At 39.2% G+C, this 14,469-nt stretch overlaps 1 long non-coding RNA gene across 1 annotated transcript; it reads right to left on the reverse strand.

The window, feature by feature from the left end:
- Nucleotides 1-381: 381 nt before the first annotated feature.
- LOC131798164 (uncharacterized) lies at nucleotides 382-1,656 on the reverse strand. The gene is made up of 3 exons (XR_009341277.2): nucleotides 1,488-1,656; nucleotides 1,064-1,185; nucleotides 382-513 (listed from the first exon to the last, which is right to left on the reverse strand). It is a non-coding gene; the product is annotated as an uncharacterized lncRNA (long non-coding RNA).
- Nucleotides 1,657-14,469: the final 12,813 nt, after the last annotated feature.

Genomic DNA, 14,469 nt, shown 5'->3' on the forward strand with positions numbered 1-14,469 from the left:
ATCTTGCGCTACAATCTTATGACCCATTCACACCGAAGCTTTCATGGTCGCAAGCGTTTTAAAGCTGATTTATCGACAAATATTTGAAATCGTTTTCTTGATAGAAGCTGCCAAAAATGATTTTTGCTGACTTCAAATTTTAGCACAAACACGCATAAAAGAAATAAAAGCTGGTGATTACTGGAATCCTATGAAAAATTTAAACCTCCAACTTCTAGTAGCTGGCTTTTGATTAGTTAAAACTGGTTTAACTAAACGTATTTTGCTGGTGTGAATAGGGCATTAGACAGGCAAAGTATCGGTTAAAAGTATATATCTTTTTTAAATTCAAGTCCACTTAAAAAGACGGTACCTACATCTTTTATCATTAATATTCATTAAGGACAAGGCGCCATCAATGTTTGTACCAAGACACTTCGCATTGTGTGTATATGTGAAATGGCGAGGGATTTTTCTCGCTTCTTTGAAAATGAAGTCATCAGGGATTCCGTTATCACAGCCATTGTGCTGTTTCTGTGAATGCAAAAAACGTCAACAAGAGTCAATGGCAATATTTCGTAATAGTGAAAAAGGCACCAGCATTTCATGCCTCTTTGCTTGGGCCAGCAGAGACTGAACGAGATCGCTGCAAATTTTGGAGTTCCGTGCTAAAGAGGCTAAAGGTTACATTTTTATTTACTTTTTTAACTACTTGGGTACTACATGTGAGTGTTTCTGTATTGAAATGTCTTCTACTAAGAGGACAACTAAAAAAACTCCACCTATAACCCAGAAGAGGATTTCCACCGAAACATTAGCACGAGAATCGCTTGCAAAATTGAGTAAAGTGAAAAAGATAACACGCCTCTTCGCTAAATGACTATCTGATCAATTAAGCTATAGTTTTATTCAGATATGAGCATAAATATGGAAAAAAGAGCAAACATTTCCAAAGTCTGCCAATTAAGCTTGTTTATTACGTACAAACAGCTTTTCTGTGTTTCAGAGTCAGTTTTACTATAACGGGTTACACAGATCTACAGCGTCAGCTCTGTCTTGTGTCAGTCACTTAGTATCTACTCACCTCAAAAATTATATTAGTCGTAGTGTCGACCTTCAAAGCATATTTAACTTGGCTAGCTGTGGTGAATTCAATGCACTTTCCTACTGTTCCATCTTGTGCCGTAACAGTAACAATGGTAAATCCTAAAAAAGAAATAACAACTTTGATTAGAAAAACAGCTTTACATGCATTTAATATATTACGTTCAATGTGAGGTTGTTTATTGTCCATTACAACTATTTGGGATTTACGATTCTGTAAGTTACCAGATGACCACCCACTCCCTGACAAATTTCATATTAAATTTAATCCTTCTTTTAAACTTAAGAGGTTTTTTTTTCTAACCATGCTTTCAAAATATGCTTTAGCTTGAATTTTTTAGGCGGTTTAAAGTCTAAAATATTTAAGCATATCAAAGATTTTGCTGGTGTCGCTCCTCACTCACTCGTTGCCGGATCTGTCGTAAGAGTACCACGAACTTTTACTTTACACGTAGTCGCACCAGCTGAGCAACTTTGAATCTTCAGAAGACAGCCACTAGTTGGAAGAAGAGACGTTCGACAGAGAGCCGAATAAATGTTCCTATCTTTGCGCGTGTTTGACTCGCCAAATTCCACATGAACCAACAAACAGACAAGAGCAGTCTATGTGAGAAAGAAAGAAAAAATTAATCATGTTTGGAAGTGACCCTTCCACGTTAATCCTCGTCTCATAAGTTTTCATCACACCATGTCTTATTTAAACCTTTTTTTTAACATTGGTAGATGATAGCTAAATTACTAGATTGTACGGTAACAATTGGCCGATCGCAAACTCACTGAGTCTTCAAAATCAATACGCAAAAAAGCTTAGCTGGTGTGTTTGAAAACTGAAGCAGCTATGAATTTCCTTGGCCACAAATTTCATTATGTGAGAAGACGAAAACAAAATTTAAAAGTTAAACTTAAAACAGTTGACGTGAAAAAGAACCTTCCTTTGTTAAAAGTAAGTAATGATACTGACTTCACACTTACCACAAAAATATCTCTAAATTCCATGTTGTCAGATCTCTTTCTCTCTATATAAGTAGTTTTAGTAAGATCAATCCAAGTTGGAGTCGGAATAGATTCTTTTACACCAGCTCGTTCTTTTATACCATTTCATTCGCTTTTGAAATACCAAACATGTAACTGCTAAAGAATTTAATGTCTCATAGAAATTTGCCACTTCCGTAAAAGCTATCCCAGAAAAGTTTATCAAAAAAGTCTTAATTATTGGCACGGATATAGCTAGGTTATTACTCTTCATTTCAATCCAAGAGCTTTTTTTACATTAAAATAACTTTCTTGATTTAAACGTAAAATGGGAAAAAATCGCATTCGAAATTATCAACCGTAAATAAAAGTTGTTTTCCATCTGACAAAAATTCGTCGATTGTGTGCTCGGTCCTTAAGGGCAAAAATGTACCAAAAAATGTACCACAAAAAGAAAAAAGCACGAAAGCTATGCCGCTGTCTCCCAGGTAAACACGATAAACCACTTATTTCATATCACTTGAATTGAGCTTAAGATATGTTTAACGCCTTACCGGAAATAATTTATCACTAATGCCTGCTTTATAGGTGAGCGTTGAGACGCCGACCACCTTTGCTGTAGAAAGGAAAATTACCCCTTGGACTGACAGATGTTACTTCCTTTTTCGTATTTATTGTTGTTTCGGCATTGCTGTTATTGATTTTGCTGAATTTGTTCCTCCTTTTCTACATACTTGGTCGATCGTGTGATCTGTGCATCCGATCTGAACTCAGATGCATAACTGAAGTGTTTATTAACTGAAATGTTTGACTCGCATTAGGCGAATCGTTCAACAAATATTAACATTCTATTCAAACGTGCGTGGGAGAGAAAATGGAGAACTCACACGTGAAAAAGACAACTGGACGCTACTTCAAGGAATTCTTTGAACTTTTCCTCGCATTTTACAGCTTGGGTTTTAAACTCCAGGGTTTCCTTCCTTAAGTAAAACAGGTCGCACAAATTGTCATGTCTTAGGGTCCATGGATTAATTTTTAGAGAAATGATTATCACATCGATCAAAAACGAGAAATATGTTAGGCTGATAAGTTTTTCGCCGACGGCCAAAAAGACCACAATACTCCCCTCCAAACCCAAATCGACGTGGGTTGTGTTGTTCCGACTGTTTTCTTTCTCTCCCTCCATTAAGAACGGGTGCTAAATTCCTTTCCGGAGGATGCATGTATGACTTCCGGCATAACAGTCTCTGAACTCGTAGCATCATGAGGATAAACAAACCTCCGTTACTACCATTGAGTTAAACTGATAATTAAACTGTTCTATCTTCAGCCTAACCCAGTTAGCTTCAATTTCTACAATTCACTACTTCTACGATATATAGTCATCTTTTTAAGCCTCAGATGTGCCGGTGTCCTCGACGAGCGGTTCGTATCAGTTCCATACCCGATGGGAGTCGAAAGCGTGGCAGTGGGACGTTAAATCAACCATTTTGCCCACAAAATTTCCTCCCACAAGCATAATGCCCCCTCACTAGGAAATTTTGTTCTAGAATTGAGAAATCAATTACTTGTCTACAGGCGGTTGGAATGTCTCGCATCACAAAATGCACCTCAAAAACCAATCCTAAAAAAAATTCAGTCTCCATTCAATCTCCCTCCGAGACTTGTAACATTATCAAATTACCAAGGTTTTTTTTCAAAGTTACCGCTCGGAGTTGTTTTTGCCTTATCATTAAGCCCCTGGTCAAGAATCTATTTTGTGGTTTACCCGCGCGCACCAGTCGCATGCGTCCTATTTAGTTGAAACAAACTTTTCGAATTTTTTTAAGCTTAGTCAGTTGACATATGATAAAATGCTTATTGACTGAGATAAGTCGGGCTGAAGGGGAAATTATTTGGCTTTCGTACGTGACGTACGAACCAAGCGCATGACTTCGAGCCAATTATTTTCCCGTTTGGCCCTCCACTCAGTCAGTGTTTATGGCACAGATAACAGATTTAGCTAAATTGAGACAGATTCTATTTAATTAAATTTCAGAGAGGCTATTTTCAGTTTGTAGTATGCATTATTTGGTTTGCTTGTTCAGTAATTATAGGATCTCTTTGTATTCTGATTTACTTCATTATTTAGCTTTATTAAAGTTACCATTAGTTAAAGCAGACTTCGAAATACACAAATAAAACGAAAAAAAAATTAACGGGGCCAGGGGGCAGTTCAGGAATAACATAGGCACAAATTGTGAATGATGGACTTGGAATAATTGAGCCAAATTTTTTTAAGCGTCACGAATGATAAACCTCCTTTAACCCTTTAAGTCCCACTGGTGACCTAGCCAGAATTTCTCCTTACATTATCAGTACGATGTCAAGCAGATAAGTATTGAGAATAAAGAAAAATATCTATAAGGGGATTCTTGGTTGATCCAATTCCAAATTCTCCAAACTAACATCACACAAATTATATGGCAAATGGTAAGGAGAATTACTCATGAAATCATGGGAGTGAAATCTAGTCAGAATGATACAGCAGTATTTTTTTTGTCAAAACCAGGAAGGAACGTATCAGGATGCCAGAAGAGTGCGAACTCCTCAATGCGTTCCCTGATATCAGTTTCTGTTCTCCGGCTTGCCCTCTCCAAATGCTTCAGTAACAGCTATATCAAAGTCACCGCTTTCCCATTACATAATTAGGAACGTTATCGCTTCCACGGCGAATACCTCCAAAATACATCTGTAAAGAGAAACTCTTATTAGTATAAACGAAATTTCGATTTCTCTCGATGCGGAGCACGCTTATCCCTTTCCCTCTTTGTTATTTTTCTGCAAGTGTGCTGTAAACCATTAACGATGAGCTCCTGGATGATTTTAAATGGAGTATAAACGAAAGGATCGAGAAAGATAAGCAAACAGCCAATTACACCCGAATAAAGGGCTAGGAATAACAGACCCATCAATGGCCGGCAAACGGTCCTTAACATAATCTCTGTCTAGATAAGAACGATGCACAACATTGCGCAAAATGCCCAGACTTCATTTGTTATTCATAACCACTGAAACAGACAAATTTGAATGCGACCGCGCCTTGAAAGGCCCACAACACCGTTCACAAAATTCTCTTTCCAGATTTCTCAAATATTAAACATTAGAAGACGAAGTTTGAGAAAGTAAAGGGAATATCCCTAACCTTGAAAATTATGAAAACAACTCAAACTGGCTTCCAAAAACCTAAAAGCAGGAAATTGTTTCCCACGTTCCGACAATAATACGCAAGCATGGCTTACTCAAGTACTTCAGTGGCCAAGGTAATCTTTCAGACGTCTATTTTAAAGATTCAATGTGCTGCCCACCAAAACAAATTCCTTCAAAAGAGAGGTTTAAAGAGAAAATACACAGATCTAAATGTTGTGGGGGCTAAAATAGCCAAAACGGAACAATCTATCGAAAAATTTGAGAAACATTTAGCAATTCGCACTTGTCCGATCTCTTTCCAGTATTCGGCGAAGCCAAATATCACACCGGACATAATCTTCGATAAAGAAGTAAAAGAAATAAAACAACAAGCTCAACAAGGCTTAGTTGATGCCTTGACTAGTTTTCACAAAAGAAGGCTCGAGAGCCAAAGAAAAGAGCTAACTACGAACTCTCAGCTCGTAAGAACAAACATGTAAATAAGCAACCGCTCAAAGGAAAGCACTTGGCGAACATTGTAAAAAGCAATTATAAAATAACCGAATTAAGGAATGATATTTCTTACCTTAAAGAGCTAATTTATACTCTTGCAAATAAAAGAGATGGAAATAAAACAGTGTGTTCTCTGACTCTATAAAGGCTGATTTTAACAACAGCGGCGCAGAACAAAAAGCACAAGACGCAAAGAGCGTAGAAACACTTCAAAATGTAGGCTTTCAGCCAAGAAAGGGAGAAAAATTTAAAATTTGCTAAAAAATCTCTCAAACTATCAACGTTCTGACGGTCAAGTCGGCGTGCTATCAAAGGGTCTCAAATTTAACCCAACACCCGTGACAAACGAATGCAACAACTCTTGCGAGGTTTTGAACAATTCGCAAGACGAATGCGCTTCCAATACATCTTTCACGGATAAAACAAAGAACCACATCCGTTTCATGTTAAATCAAACTAGATGCCACCGGTTCAGCCTTCTATTGCCCTTGAGAGCTACTTGGAAAATGTCGGAGCACAACTTGCAGAGATTACTGTAACTAAGCTAAAAAATAATTTTTCACGCAATGAGATCACAGCTCTAAAAGAGTTGAAAAACAGCTCTGCTTTTAACTTCAAAAAAGTAGACAAAGGTACCACAACAGTCATCATGAATGAGACGGAAAAAATAGAAGAAGCCAAAGTGCAACCCGACAACAGAGTTCACTACAAACCTCTCAGGCTACCGATAGTAAAAAAACACACAGGAAAGGGTTATTAAACATTTGAACAAATGCATCGAGGAAAACAAATTGATGACATGACTTAGAAATAGCTTTCACAAACTGCCAATCAGCTAGAACACCAATATTCTATACGCCCACGAAAATACACAAACCTACATCGACCCTATACCGGTCGGTAGACCTTTAATCCCACGTTGTGATAGCCCTACTGAGAGAATATCATCTTTTGTGGAGATGTTACTCCAGCCTATCGCACAATTGCAACAGTCCTATATGAAGAAGGTCCCCAATGGGTTTTTCGGGATGCGGGATTAGGCTTATATAAAGGCCGGGATCCAGGAATTTAAAGTAAGAAGGGAGCGAGATGCGGGATTGCTATTATGAACGGGACACAGTAATCGGCGATTTTAAGGAGCGGGATTCGGGAAATAATCATTTAAACGAGCCGAGAACCGGGATGTCCGTTGATGAGAATTTATGACGAGATTGATCTTCTCAGTCCATGAAAAGCACCAGGTTCACAGGCTCTCTAGCACTCGGGAGGCCGCCGGGCTGTTCTGCGACACTCTTCAGTTATTGTACGGGAATGAAAATTATATCAGCAGCGAAGTCGCCAATTTACCGAAATCCTGAATGGCCTACAGAGTAACGTGTCATCTAAGACTGCTGCGTCAATTGAAATGCTTAACGGCCTTGGAAAGACTCCAACATGTCTGAAAATTATACCAATATGACGCTCCTAACCTGTTGAGTTGCATGACACTGGACGTGAAGAATATTCACTCGGATGTACATCACAAAGATAAACTTTTCGTGGTGTTATATTGCGCGAGAAACTTTGGAAATGCAGCCAAAGAAGGCTTGAACAGGACAACCCATTGGGCAGCGTAATATTTGTCCCCGAATGTGCCATGATCCTGTCGGTCATACCAGCAATTCAACCATTACCACCTGTGCGGATGGCGCCACAGAGCATAGAGGAGATGAGGGACTGGGCGTCAACATTTGTTGCAGCAGTTCGTCAGCGCTCTGTCATACAAGAAACAACGATGGCAAGAGCTGGAACTCCCTGTCGTACAGTTGTATCAAAGAGATATTCAGTCGGGCAAACCGGTCAGCCTCGAACGCTTTGACGTCGAGGAGCAACAAGAAAACAGCAGGAAACAAGACAAAGATGAAGATGGAGTACGATTCCCCGAGTGATGATGGTGACATTCCATCTTTCGAACGAGAGGCTGATCTTCACCTCGGAAGAGGTTCCCGCTTGAGAAGAAGTATTCGCTTCAACAGCAGAATTGTGTTCAGTTGATTTTTCTTTATCTTCCTTGTTATGAAGGAAGTCGTTACCGTGACTAGCGTACGTTATTTGCGTAAAACGTTGTAAACTTCTAAAATTTAGTCGGATCACAGAACTGAAGAAACCCTATTGGGTACCCTCTATGAAGGATACCACTGCTTTTATCAATTTCTTAGGAAAAAAAAACAAAGATAGGCAAAGATACTATTCTAGTATCAATGGACGTTTCTAGCTTGTACACAAATATACCTCAAGAGGAAGGAACGAATATAGTATTTATATATACGAAAAGATCCACAACCATAACGTACCGATCCCGACGCACTACCTCAGGGAAATGCTTGGTTTAATCCTGAAAGAAAATTCCTTTTAATTCAATGGGGAGAACTTCCTATCATCTCTTACAAAAAAGGAAAACCCCTCAAACACACGCTTGTGAAAGCAAAATGTAAATTTGGAGGCGATAATGCGACGCGACCACAAAAGCCACATGAGGAGTTCGCACAGGTCTGTCTTCACCTTTGTTCCTAATTTTAGGGGCTTCTCACTAACACCCAATTTATCCAAAGAACAACGAATCGAGAAGAAGGAGGAGGAACAAGCGAAGTACAAGCAGAAGGAGAATGCCGTTCCAACGATATTTTTCTCCCATCGACCTTCCAAAAAACCTCGGCTGTCGTCTGAACACCATCGCCAAGAACAATCGCAAAAAGAGGTATTACTATGTAAAAGCTAGATTGACTGAGTATCATTTATCAGAGAACTCAAACTATTATTCTTCATAGCTTTTCACTATGTTGCAGGAATACTTATCTATATTTTATGCGCTTAAGTACGACTTTACGTGTGAAAAGAAATAAAACGGCCTTTTCTTCTATCTGCAGTATCTTGCTTCGACTCAAAGCCCCCCTTTTGCTGTAAAGGAGCCCAGTACCTCCAGAGAAGTCAGGAAGTCAGTCTCTTCCCAATAAATGATGCAGAAGAAATGGACACAGGTTGCATCCTTATCGTCTGCCATGACCGAGACTGCAGATGCAGGGTGTTCGGTAAACTTGAAATGTGTTTTGAAATGTTTCAATGCAAAAAATTGATTTCCTAGATTTATTATAAATTTGATTGCGTATCAAGTAAGCTGTAATTTCGTCACTGTTAAAGTACAGAGTTAACGTGACAATTAAAAGTAGCATGTAATAGGGAGCGGCATAGGATAATCTAATTAGTTCTGCGAACAGTGATGTATTAAATTAGGTACTTCCAGGGCGTTTAAGCGCGTAGGAACATAGAGGCATGATTGTCAAGTAAAGCCATGTTTGATAGGAAATTAGTGTCCACGAATCGTTGTAGAACGTGTGTAAGTCTTGAATCCCACACGGAATCGTGTATCTGGGTGTGGATATCCTTAGCTAATAAATGTAATAATTTTTGTACCCCTAATATTAAATTGTAATAGATTAGATAGATCGTAGAACGGTACGTGTAATGCTGAATTGTCGACAGTAAAGCCTGAATCAAGTGAAAGTATACAGTCCAGGATTACTGAACCAGCGTGTGCGGAATTCTTAGTAACGCAAGTGGGAAATTCTCCGAAATCTGGTCCCTCGAGTCGGATAGTGAACGAAGATTGCGAACGAAGATAGAGAACGAAGATAGTAAACGAAGATGACTCAACTTAAGAACAAAAAGAAGTCAAGAGCAGGCTACAAGGGTTATCTGAGCTACGCCTTTTCCGAAGTGAACAAGTGCCTCAAGAACTATACTGAAGACATCAAGAACGAAATCGAACGATAAAAGGAAACGCTCCGAGAACAACTGGAGAAAGTAACTACACTGAGCAACCAGATCCTTACATTGATGGAAGCGGATGACGAGTCGACTGAGGAAGATATGTCCATGGTGGTACACGACACCAACAAACTGCGGTTTGAGGTGAAGTTGCGATTGTCCGCCATCGGGAAACTGCTAGCCACAAATTTGCCGAATGAACCGCCGCCGTCATCGCCCAGCCCCTCCGTGGAACTGCAAGAGCATCAAGCCCCATGGTCGTCCCCTCCGACTGCTCCCTTTCGGGTAAGATTGTCGAAACTCGAGGTTTGGGGGCAACATCGTTGAATGGTAGGAGTTCTGGTACTCCTTTGAGAGTGCAATTGACAAATAATGCGACTTTGGCCGACGTCGATAAATTTTCATATTTGCGAGGCCTTCTGATCAAACTAGCACGGTCGGCGATAGCTGGATTTTCCCTTACGTCAGTAAATTATAAAGCAGCGACGGGGCTGCTAAAGAGAAGTTATGGAAAAAGGACTGCCATCCAAAGAACGCACATCAAAGACCTCATGAACATAGAGCCCATCTATAGCGAACGAGATGCACGCTGGCTTCGAGCCTTGTGCGACTTCGCCGAGATCAAGCACCGGGCCTTGGAACCACTTGGTGTGACCAGGAAACATACTCCGCCATCGTGGTGCCATCATTGTTGGAGAAACTTCCAGAGCAGCTTCGTCTGACCATCACGAGAGGCGAAGACCACCACGAGTGGAACTTAGAGCCACTCTCAGACATCTTGGGCCATGAGGTTGAACTTCGAGAAGAATACCACAGGAACCCGCGAAACACGAGAAACCCTCAAGAAGAGTTCAAGAGGAAAACATCAATGCACACTGGAAAGCAAATTAACTGTGACTTTTGTCTGTGAGGACACAACCATGAGGAATGCAAGAAAGTCAAGAATTTCCATGAGCGTAAGCAATCATTAGTTACATTTGGTAGACGTTTTAATTGTATTCGTTAGGGACATCTTTCTAGGGACTGTAAAACGAACGTAATTTGTAAGTTATTATTTTTTAAGGGAAAAGACCATTCGTGTCTTTGTAGTGCCGACTCCTTAAGGGAAGGGGAAAGTCAGAAAATTTGGGTAATCACAGTACTGGAGAGTCAGTTGGGAATAACACGCATGTTGAAACAGGTAAAAGCGTCGTTTTACAAACTGCACAAGCCCAAATAGCGGGGAAGGGAAATGCGCGAATTAGAGTGATTTTTGACACAGAAAGTCATACGTCTTTCGTTACGTCGCGCGTGGCTAAAGGTTTCAGTTTAGAAATTCTCCGAAAAGAGTGGCTCGCTGTCAACACCTTTGGCCAGCGGACGGCGGGTTCAAATCTCAGGGAGGTGATTGGATGTATTTGACCACAGTAGGGAGAGGAAACACAATTTACATCGAAGTCTTTGTAGTCCCTGAAATCTCGAGAGTACAGAACGAACTGCTGGAATTAATGCGTGAGAATTACCCTCACTTTGCGAACATATGACTCTCTGATGTTTGCCAACACAAAGAGCAGTTGGAGATAGATGTTCTTTCAAACAGACAATGTAACCCGTGAAGGTATGTGTGAGCCAGTAGCCATAGAAACACAGTTTCTGGTCCTTTAGAGTCTAGTCAGTCAACAGAGAGAGAGAGCGAGCAGTCATTGTAAATCTCGTAAGAAGAGACAGTATTATTTCGGGAAAATTAGAGGAGGATGTTCAGGTTCATTGGGAGTTAGAAACGTTTAACGGAAATCGGTATTCCGTTGAGCTGCCATAGAAGGCGGGGCGTGACATCTTAGATGGTAATTACGAGTTGAGTTTGTCGCGTATGAAAGCTCCGATCAAGAAGCTTAGAAATGATCCAGAAGCGTAAAGAGAGTACGACTAAGTTATCAAAGAACAGTTAGCTTCAGGAGTAATAGAAAGAATGCTAGAGTCTGGAAAGAAGGGTGGAGTTCATTACACCTCACATTTGGCGGTCATACGCAAAGAAGCCAGCACATGCAGACAGAATCAATACAATACGAGGCAACAATTTCTGGCTCTAGTATGAGCCCTCGAGATGAGCAGGAAAACATTGAAAATTTGTCTCCTAAAAAGGATTCCTTCAAACCAAAGGCGACCGTAAACCATTATCAGTTAATTCGTTGTCTGATAAAGAAGAATCTGATGGCCTACGTGTAACTCCTAAGAATGAGGAAAATTTCTCGTTTTCAGGAAAAATTTGCGTCGGCTTTTTAAGTGGTGCCCCGATGAATCTGTTACTCTTCTATGGCCGTAAGAGACTTGTCTCGTCCATCTACAGCCTTTTTTGGCGTCATAAGTATATCACAGATCCATACCAGCGTTGCACTTAAACCAACATAGGCATATACTTGACGAGTACGAAAGCAAGTTGGAAAGCGAAATCATAGAAAATAAAGGAGAGGAATCAGGCAGCTTTCCTACAATAAGACGTTCCGTCAAGGTATTGGCGGAAAATTAAAGCCTCGGCAAAATTTGACCCTTGAGTTTACCTCTCTGCCTTGAGAAGGGCGTAGAATGTTTAACACACCACTGATTCTAGTTGCTAGAACTAGGAGGGCTAACAAATGAATCAGAAAAAACACAAGGGAATAAGAGCAAAGGAGGGTAAAGGAAAGCTAGATGGAGAACCTGAAGAAAATTATGCATTATAGCGACCGACAGAGTGAAGAGACCTCAATCACCACTTAGAAAAAGTAGATGAATATGGAAGAATTGAAGGTGAATCTGGTTGTTTTCTTAATAAAAGACTAATATGGCACTGCCATAAATTGTCATTTACAAATTCTTCCATCATTGTATAAGTATAATTATATGACTGAGCTATTTACTTTTTAACCCCACGTCTTCAATTTTAAATTATGTTTGACTACTCTGCTACTCTTAAGAGTTAGTAAATGGATGCTGCAAACAAAAGCGTCTCAAAAAGAGAAAAAAGATGTTTTTCCTTTCATTCGTTTCGTAAAAAAATTTCTATACTCGCTAGGTTTTAATTCTTTCATCACAATCAAGGACATATAAAAGTCACAGATGTTTTAATTTCCCTGCCTTTATCGTGACTTTTCCCTGACAATCGTACAATTTCTTTGACCAACTCAATTAACAAATTCACAAACGAGTCCTGATTATAACCTCCAACCTCCCTTCACAACCAACCCATAAATCAATGCTTTCAGCAAGGTTACATCAACCGATTAAGCCTTCAGTAACATGGAAAGAGGATTGATTCTCTTGGAAACCCAACGTCTGCTGGTCATTCAATTTCATGAGGCAGTATTCTACCAATGCAACACCTTTTAGTCTAAATTGTTACAGAACAATAATAAACAGAAGAAAAAGAGTATTCACAAACCAACTTGAACTTACATGACAAAAGGAAAGGACATGCTGGTCAAGAATCAGTCAACTGCACTTCACAATGTACACGAGTAACATCGACATCACAAAAAGGAAAGTGTCACCATCATGACGAAGGCTAACACGTGATAAACAACCTCAAATTAACTTGAAATTTCTATTCTCCCTGACTTCTTTTAAAGATGCAAATCTTCCCTTACTCCGAAGGAAATTCTCTAACTTTTCCGCAGCCTTGTATAAATTTATTTTTTCCTGATTTTCCCCTCACCGGCGGCAACCATAGAAACTGAAGTAAGCTTATCTCATGTGGCGATTTATATCTTCTTTTGTAAATCGGCTAATGTTTAAGTATGATTTAGTAAAGTGATACTTTAGGTGGTTATATGGCGAGCTGATTTTGGCTCGCTTTTTGGCCATTTTGAGGGTGTATTTTAGAACCGTATTCTAACACAGGATATGTCATTTTATCCAATGACAAATAAAGACTTATTTTCATCTTTATTATTTTCATAATTAGTATTAATATTTTCATTATATATCCACTTCACCAAATTAGTAATTCTAATCAACATACCTAAGTGAGACATCCATCTCAGAAGGAGAAGTGTATGATCTTTGGTTTCATTTTTTAAGTAGCCATACTTTTGTGTAATAAGGATCATTAAAAAAAATCACAAGGAAATTGAGTGTAGTAATCTTTTTGTGAAAAGCAAGCTTATTTATCACACTTCAGCTGTTTATATTTCTACGGTACTTTATTATGAAAATTGAATAAAAATTGACCATCACATCTCTTGTGTTCAAGTACAAACCTGTAATCCAAGGATAAATTAAGACTTCAGAGGAGATACCAAGTGTTTGATGTCAGTGAAAAATTGTTGACAGAGCATCATTAACCCTTCCACCTTAATATGGGCATTAATTATGGCCAGGGGGGAGAGGGGGTGATTCTTGGTTTCAATTCCTTAAAATTACCCTTAGAGAAATCCTTGTTGACTGCATGTCAATGAAAAGTATGCAGTAAGTCGTCATTATCAGCATCATCTATTAGCCACTTCAGCAGTATTTGTTATGCAAATGCAACAGTATGCCAAGACGGGAGGACCTCCAAAATAGACCACCAGACTTAAAGAGAATTTCATATTCCCATATACAAGGGCAGGACACCATTGACACTGCCCGCAATAAATATTTACAAGAGCACAAGAGGAAGGGATGAAAGACAAAAGCCATTCAAACCAGTTAGTAGTTAACTGTCACTTCAACACCCATTTCCATTTAGCAAGTAAAAAAACAACAAAAAACACTATGTCAGATCTTCCAAAACTTCATTACAACCTCAAATATAATTTAATTGTTAAAGTGATGGTTCAAAAGTTTTGGTAAAGGACCCTTTACATTAAGAGAACAGCATATTATGATCTTTGAACCACCAAGTACTTTTTTACATTATGTTTGCAGGTATTACTTTGTTTAAGGATAAAATTGACCAATATCAAAACATAAGGTTTTATTAAACATTTACAG

Source organism: Pocillopora verrucosa, chromosome 3, assembly GCF_036669915.1.
Source record: "Pocillopora verrucosa isolate sample1 chromosome 3, ASM3666991v2, whole genome shotgun sequence".
Classification (NCBI taxonomy): domain Eukaryota; kingdom Metazoa; phylum Cnidaria; class Anthozoa; order Scleractinia; family Pocilloporidae; genus Pocillopora; species Pocillopora verrucosa.